This window comes from Oryzias melastigma, linkage group LG17, assembly GCF_002922805.2.
Source record: "Oryzias melastigma strain HK-1 linkage group LG17, ASM292280v2, whole genome shotgun sequence".
NCBI classification, from domain to species: Eukaryota; Metazoa; Chordata; class Actinopteri; order Beloniformes; family Adrianichthyidae; genus Oryzias; species Oryzias melastigma.
Genome location: NC_050528.1, coordinates 389,549 through 397,420, shown reverse-complemented (window position 1 = coordinate 397,420; position 7,872 = coordinate 389,549). Strand labels below are relative to the sequence as shown.

The 7,872-nt window shown below is 50.3% G+C and overlaps 1 long non-coding RNA gene across 1 annotated transcript; it reads left to right on the top strand.

The window, feature by feature from the left end:
* The first annotated feature begins 233 nt into the window (after nucleotides 1-233).
* LOC112147592 lies at nucleotides 234-7,587 on the top strand. Its single transcript, XR_002919483.2, has 5 exons — nucleotides 234-460; nucleotides 5,283-5,415; nucleotides 6,242-6,530; nucleotides 6,613-6,964; nucleotides 7,059-7,587. It is a non-coding gene; the product is annotated as an uncharacterized LOC112147592 (long non-coding RNA).
* Nucleotides 7,588-7,872: the final 285 nt, after the last annotated feature.

The following is a 7,872-nucleotide window of genomic DNA, read 5'->3' as shown; positions in this document are numbered from 1 at the left end:
AAACAACCAAACAACCAAATAACCAAATAAACAACCAACCAAACAAACAACCAAACAAACAGCCACGCCTCCGTGGTTTCCTGATGACCCGGCTCAGGCTGCTCTGCAGCACATTAATGGCGGTCCATCCCATAATTGTTTACAAGCTCATCATTGAGAGGATGCGCTCTGCTGGCACGCTTCTGTTAAAAGGTCACGACTGCAGCAGCATCCAGTAAAGGGGGCGGGGCATACGGAGCAGCTTCTCCAGCATGTCTGCCTCAGGATCAACCAGCATGTGACCTGCAGGGCGACCGGACACCTGAGCGATTCCTCTGCTGACACGTTCACAGAGGAACTCAGTGGACGGTGGACTGAAAACCGTGCTCAGCAGAGGAAGATGAAAAGGAGGCTCCTCTGCAGGAAAAGGGGTGGAAAAGCGTTTTTGGAGGGTCCTGTTTCCCCAAACAAGGAGGAGGAGGTAACAGAATCTGTGGATGGGTGAAGTCATGCGGCTCCGCTGGGACAGCATTGATTGGAGGTGAAGCGGCGAGGAGCTCCTATCAGATTCTAGCCTCACACAGCAAAACAACCAAAACGCCTCACAGACAGCAGCAGAGAGAAGTTGTGAGCGGCGCCTCCAACTGTTAAGTGTTCTCCTAAAATCGCGGGCTTGTTCATTAGTCTCACACTCTGCAAACAATAGCTGACTGTTTTCGGCTGCACTAATGGTTTTTTTCAGCCATTAGCACCACCTTGATCATCTGTGTGAGCTCCTTGTTGCTAGGTTACCAGCATTCATCAAGTCACCGCACTACTTTTTGTACTTTCCCAACGTTCCGCTTGCGTCTTAAGTTGCCCGATCCCACAGCCTGCTCAGCATTCAGAGGACGGTAGCAGAGCCGCCGGAACACATGCCAGACGCAGCGATGCTCCTCAGGCGCTGGAGCTGCGACGCATCAATACTTAATCTGACATTATACTCGTCTCAGAAGATGCTCAGCAGGACTGTCTGCTGTGTGTGTGTGTGTGTGCAGACGCTGCCCAATCCTTCACGGGCAGCGGCGAGTCGGCAGTTTGTCTCGGCAGAAATATGATCATTTTGGCTGCTTGGAACCACGCCGAGTTTATCAGCTTTCTACTATTTATATTGATACAGCTAAAGATGCTCCTGCAGGTGAGATATATGGGAGGATGAAGGATGGCCTTGTCCGCGCTAGAATGTACTGAACACTCTTTTGTGATGAGATGGGGAGCGGGCCAAGGTGACCCCGCAGTAATATATGGGCTGCAGCTGCCAAGGCCTCCCAGGGAAGGATCTGTCATCAGCGTCCGGCCGGCGAAAAGTTACCAGCTAATCAGGTTATCAGTCCGCCGCTCCGTCAGCAATGGAACCGAAACACACAACAACAAACATCGTTTAAAGGCTGTAACACAATGAAAACACACAATCCGCTAAAACCACTGACTGTATGTGAGAACTGGACTGAGAAAAGAGTTTACTTCCAGGTCCAACCATTATTTTCCTGATACAGACCCACGTTGGAGCCAGACGTCATCCAGGAGCAGTGATTGGTCTGAGTCATTGTTTCCATGACAACCCCTCTGACCAATCAGGAGTAAGCTCCATGGACTATGTGTTAGGGCCACACCCCTAACACCTAAAGCTGGTTACATCTAACGTTGGAATGTTGGATGTGGAGACAGCAGGCTCCGCCCACTTTTACTAAGGCATCTGATTGGTCAGTTTATAACTTTAATAACTTGAACAATTCTGACCAATAGAATGACTAATAACGGCTGTTTATTTCTACATACAAGTCTTTGGGATTTTGGCTTCTTGGAGCCAGCAGGTATTTTCTGGGAGGTGGGGCCACTCAGTCCAGTTCTCAGATACAGTCAATAGTGTCAGTAACTAATTATGGCAGCAAATGTAAATAAAACAACTTAACTGTCACAACGTTGACCCCAAAGAGGAAATGATGTAATGTTGGCGTAGGTGGGGACCAATCAGGTAGGAGTTACAGATCCAGTAATGACAATTGTTGTGATTTCTGCTCCATATTAGCCCCTCCCCAGAGGGAACTGCAGTCACATTTTGTTTCTCCAAAGCCTTCATGCTGAGGGGCGAGCAGGGAGGTTTGGGTCCCATTTTCAGATCATGACCTTCCAGCGTCAGGCCAGACACTCTACCACTTGGTCACTGAGTTGGAACGCTGTTTGGTAAAGACAGGAAGTGATGTAAGGAGCACAATTTCCAGGAAACGCAAGCAGAAGAGTCACAAAGCTGTCAAAATAAAATTATGTTTTTGTGCTTTTCCAGACATCCTGTACAGTGTCTGGTACTGAATATAGTATCAGATGCTGTACAGAACCTGAACCGGTACCAGACGCTTAACAGGACCTGAACCGGTACCAGACGCTGTACAGAACCTGAACCGTTACCAGATGCGGTACTGGGCACAACCTGGGCCCAGACGCAGTATTGGATGCTAACCGGTACATTGTTAGGGTACCGTGTGTCCCGGCACTGGACCGGTTCTGGTTCGCAGCTCGCAGTGGGTCTAAAATGGAGCAGCTGGGATGAGAATGTTGGAATGTGTGAGACTTTCCAGGCAAACCAAGAGTGCCGGACGCTCCGGTGGGAAAGCGCTGGCACGCCAGAGTCTGAGCGGACAGAAGGTCACGATGGAGGTCGTCCTGACACAAAGGTCAAAGGTCTCACAGGAAGCGTTTCATTCAGTTCCAGCTCGTATTCCATAAAGTTTCCCGCTGGTTTTTGGATAACAAGAGGAATAGTGATGCCCGCCTCGGAGCCAGAGCCTTCTCCATAAATCATCATCTGCCCTTCTGGTAGTTATTGATCGCTGCTCTGCTGGTTTATCTCTCCTGATGGCCCGGGGCTCACACCCACCGCGCAGAATCCGCCCGCACCGCAGCGCCGGCAGAGCGGGAACACGCAGCCTGCTCATTGAATAATGAAAACGCTTCTGCCGCCGCGGAGCTTCAAGCAGCATCACCTTTCAGCAAGAAAGTGCGGCTGCCACTCCCCAGAGCGCGATCTCCTCGCGCGGTGGCGGCTGAAGCATGTAGGCGGGACACGGGGGGGGGACAACGGTGCAGCATTATGGGAGAGCAGGCAGGAACACGCCGCGTCGCCCTCCCAGCGCCTCTCCTCATGCCGCTCAGCCCACAGCTTTAATTGTGTTTGGCCTGAAAATCTCTGTTTCTGTGCTGCAGGAGAGGGGGGGTTAATGGGGGGTCAGGCGCCTCTTCACTGAGTATCCAGCCCCCCAGGAGAGATTACAAAGTGAGTTCTAACCCTCCTCGGTCGACGGCGGTGATGGCGGTGACGGCAGAGACCGGCTCACCTGCTGACCCCCAGCCAGAAAGGTGACAGAACTAAATAAGGAAAAGCTGTGAAGAGGCTTTGAGGCGAGCGGCTGACCGCTTCAGCGCCGTCGAGAGCCACGCTCACCTGCGTGTACGCCACATGCACGCGCTTTGTTGTTGTTTACTTAGCTTGATTTTTATTTTTAGTCGAGTGGCAGACACAAAGAAGTAGGTCAGCGAGCACGCGAGGGTTTACCTGCACACCTTTGATGAAACGTCTGTGATAGCATTAATGCTTCCATCATCCGACCTCGTCATCACAGACTCGAAATAAAAAGTTCCCGTCTCCTCCTGGATGGTTTTCTACGTAGCAGCCGAGCGGAGGAGCCTGGGAAGGAGCAGGAAAGTGGGGCAGCGCTCTGCAGTGGAGCGACTCCTCTAAGAGGCTTGAAGGAGATCCTATTAAACCTGGCGTGGTGACACCTGCTGCTCTCAGGCCGGACCAGGAAGCGGCTGACCCCACCTCCTGTCCCGCTGACAGGTGAGGAGCGTCCTCCTCTGATGATGAAACAACAAATGTGAGGAGGTGAAGCCTTTTGTTGTAGAAGCAGCTGCAGCGTCTCCACTGAATTACATCAGAGTCCAGAAGCTCACAGAAACAGAACCGCTGCAGCTGCTGTTGTCGTCCGTCTGTTGAAGTTATCTTTGGATCTCTGCTGTTTCATTCTCAGAATCACCCATGAAATCCATTCTGGATACAAACAGGAGGAAGTCGTGCAGAAACGGTTGCTTTTTACTTGTGGTTCCTCCTGACGTTCTGGCTCCTCGGGGATCGGGTCGGCAGAACCATCCAAACACCATCAGAACAACCAGCTTCTGGGAGGAAGTCAGACTGCAGACACTAGAGCATGAGTGTGGGGGGGGGGCTTTGAAACAAAACCGTCGGCAGGATAATTCCAGCAGATTCTGAAGGACAAAAGCTTCTCGATGGTCAGATCCCGACCTTCATGAGTGACCTCCTCTGGTTCTCCACACCCGTCCTGATGAAAACGATCTCCTCTTTGGCTCCTCGTGTTTGTGTGGTGCAGAAACAAAAGTGACTGTAGGGTGTGTCTGTGCCCGTGACCCCGTGACCCCGTGACCCCATGACCTGTGAGGTCAATCACAACAGTTAAACAACACGCTCCCCGTAAACACCCCCACAAAGTTCATCATTACACCACGCAGGGCTGCACGTTCAATTCTAAAGATTCAAAGTGCATCCAACTGGCTCCTCCCACAACCGTAAAGGGTCCTGGGGGGGGGGGGCAGTTTTAAAAACAGAAATATGAGCAAACGATGGAGACCGTCTGTCTGCAGACAACAAACATCCCAGAAACTCACAGAGAAACCATCCCAACAAGGAGGAGGAGGTTTGATGAGGAGGTGCTGTGATGGAGGAGGTGCTGTGATGGAGGAGGTTTGATGAGGAGGTGCTGTGATGGAGGAGGTGCTGTGATGGAGGAGGTGCTGTGATGGAGGAGGTTTGATGAGGAGGTGCTGTGATGGAGGAGGTGCTGTGATGGAGGAGGTTTGATGAGGAGGTGCTGTGATGGAGGAGGTCCTTTCCTTGACCTCCTGACCTCCTCCGTCCCTCATCGAAACGCTTTATAATGTCACTGCCGACACAGTCACAGAAACGGAACTAGTTTCTCCTCCCTGACCGGCCTCACCTCTTCTTCCTCCTCCTCTTCCTCCTCGCTCCTCGTTACTTCCTGGTCACAGCCTCCGGAGGAAAGCCTGAACTGGGTGCCGAGCTGACGGCTCTCTTTAAGTCCCAGTGGACCTTGGAGCAGAAGAAATCGGATTCTGGGCTGAATTATCAGGCTGTGGTCCAGAAGTTTGATACGATGTGATTCTAGCTGAACTCAAGATCTGCTTTTAGATGATAAAGAGCTTTTCTTTGTAATCTTTTCACTTTGTCTTGTTAGAAAACATTTCAGCTTAAAGGAAACATTTACAAACTTCAAACCGACGTCTGCAGCGTGATGACGGAGACTTCTGGAGAAAGAGAAAACGTCTCTGGTATCAGACGGAATCAGACGTGATTCTGAGTTCAGGAAGGTAAAGACAACATGATTTCTGTAGATGATCAGATTCTCCTTCTATTAACTCCATGTAACCTTCTCCTCATGCTCCTCCTTCATCCATCACCTCCTCTTTAGTCTTCCTCCTCCTTCCTGGTATCTTCAACCTCAGCATCTGCTTTGTTCAAACATCTCCATCTGATTCCAGAACATCTATGATCTGATCCTCTGATGGATCCAATCCTGATCCATCCTGATCCCCCCAGAGAACCTCAGGATCTGCTGAGTCTGTAAACCTCCACCGTCCTCTACAGCGTTCCTTTCAGTCTGGAGATTTAAACTGTTAAAGACAATAACAACTTTATAAAACAGGCAAAACTATCATTTCAGGTCAAAAGTCAATTTTAAATCAACGATTCTTCCTAAATTTTATCGTTTTTTCTTACAAAAATTGTGAATAATTGTTTGTTTGACCTTCATCGCTGAGTTTTTCAGTTTCACAGAGATGATCACCTATAAAAAAACGATAATTTTCGGACAGTTTTGGATGCTAATTTAAGCTAACTCTCTGGAGGTTTTGCTGTGTTCTGCTTGTGAGCGCCCCCCGCTGGTGCAGTGTGATATGTCACACACCTGTCTGCTCTGTGAAGACACGCATCAGAGACCCACTGTGAAGCAGAAATGGTTCGTCCCGCGGACCAAACCATGTTGTGGGGGTTTCAGTCCTCTGGGGGGGTGGGAGGCTGCCTCACCTTTCTTCCTGTTTCTGATCACAAATAGAAGCTTTGCAGTCTTTTGTACTAATTTACGTCCCACTGCAGATCAGTGCACAGATCCTGACATTTACTTTGTTGTTTTTTCAGCTGCCGCTCTGACTGCAGGTGGGCGGAGTCACAGGTGAAGCTGTTTGGTCCTGCTGGAGTAGAAATGAAAAACAAACCAGAGATCTGAGAGCTGCTGCAGTTTCTGTACACACTGCAAAGGAAACATTGCAGCGGATTGCTTCAGCAAAGCTCCGTCCAGAGAGAACCCAGGAGGTTCTGGAGAACTGGACTCACTCTGTCATGGCTGCACTCCCATGATCCTCTGCAGGAAACAGAAATGAAAACAAATGTATCTGGAAGAAAGAATTTAGCAGGATATGATGTGCAGGTTTATAATAAGACGGTGACAGAAACATTTTCAGAATCCTAAATGTTTCTTTGCTTTCAGGTTTGCTTGTTTCTGGTTTCAGACTGAAGCCGTTCGGCCGAGCCGCCAACCGCTCCTCCTCACTTCTCCAGCTCCCTAATGACTCGGCTGCTTTGTTGGGAAAGCCATGGGCTGTACCCTGAAAGTCCTGAAGGGATTCTCTGCACCTCCTCGTACTTTTCAGCAGTGATGCTGCCATCACACGAGAGTCAATCACTTCAGGTGAGAGCCTGATCCATCAGCTGCAGGCGGATGGCAGCCTGGAGGGTTCCTGGATGATTGTATTCCACGGCTCACGCCGTCCTCGCCGTCCAGGACAGACGTGGAAAGCGCTGAAACAAATGTTTGTGTTCATCCTCTGCGTCCGCTGCAGTTTGCCTGCAGGTTGCTGCTGTGTGAGTCTGAGATGGTTGTAGTTTCATTCCATGAATAATTGAACATAAACCTTTACTGTATGAATGGAACCGAGACCGCAGATTTCTTTTCTAGGATCAACTTTATTCTTCGTGAAGATCAGGGAGAAGAAACAGCCGCCAAACTGCAGGTCAGATCCACGCCAAACCAGACGGTTCTCCTCAGAGCTCCACTTTCCTGTTATCCCAGCATCTGGACCGAGGTCACCCAGGCCGTCAGAACCGCCGAGGTCCTGAGGCTCCGGTCTCCGTCAGCCATAAACCTCTCTGCTCTGGTTTGAGATGTGACGGTAAATCGATCACAGATAGAAGCGGTCTGGATTCTGTCAGCGTCCATCGATCTCCAGAACTCACTGAATCCCTTTAGAGTTCAGGGGTTGCTGGAGCCTATCCCAGCAGCTGTTGGGGTCACCCTGAACAGGTCGCCACACACACATTCACACCTGGGAACAGTGTAGAGACCCCACACAGGAAGGTCCCAGCCGGGATTTGAACCAGGATGGTGAGGGGGCTAACCACTACACCACCGTGCAGACGTTAGCGTACAAGCGTTCAAGGACTGATAGGTAGATAAAACTTAATAAATCCAACTAGGAGAAACTGGTGACAACTGTCCCGTTAGTTGTCACGCATGTGTGGAAGGTGTTCTCTGTGTTTGACTCCTCCCCTGGGGGAGGGGTGAGCTACAGACACAGCTGCATTCAGGAACCATTTGGGGGTTTAACCCCCCCAATCCAACTCCTCAATGCTGAGTGTCAAACAGGGAGAAAGTTTTAGAGTCTTTGGTTTGACTCGGCCGGGATTTGAACTTCCAGTCTCAGGTCGGACACTCTACCACAGGGCCACTGAGCTGGCCTGTTGTGTCTTCAGAAGTGCAGCTTTTTTGGATG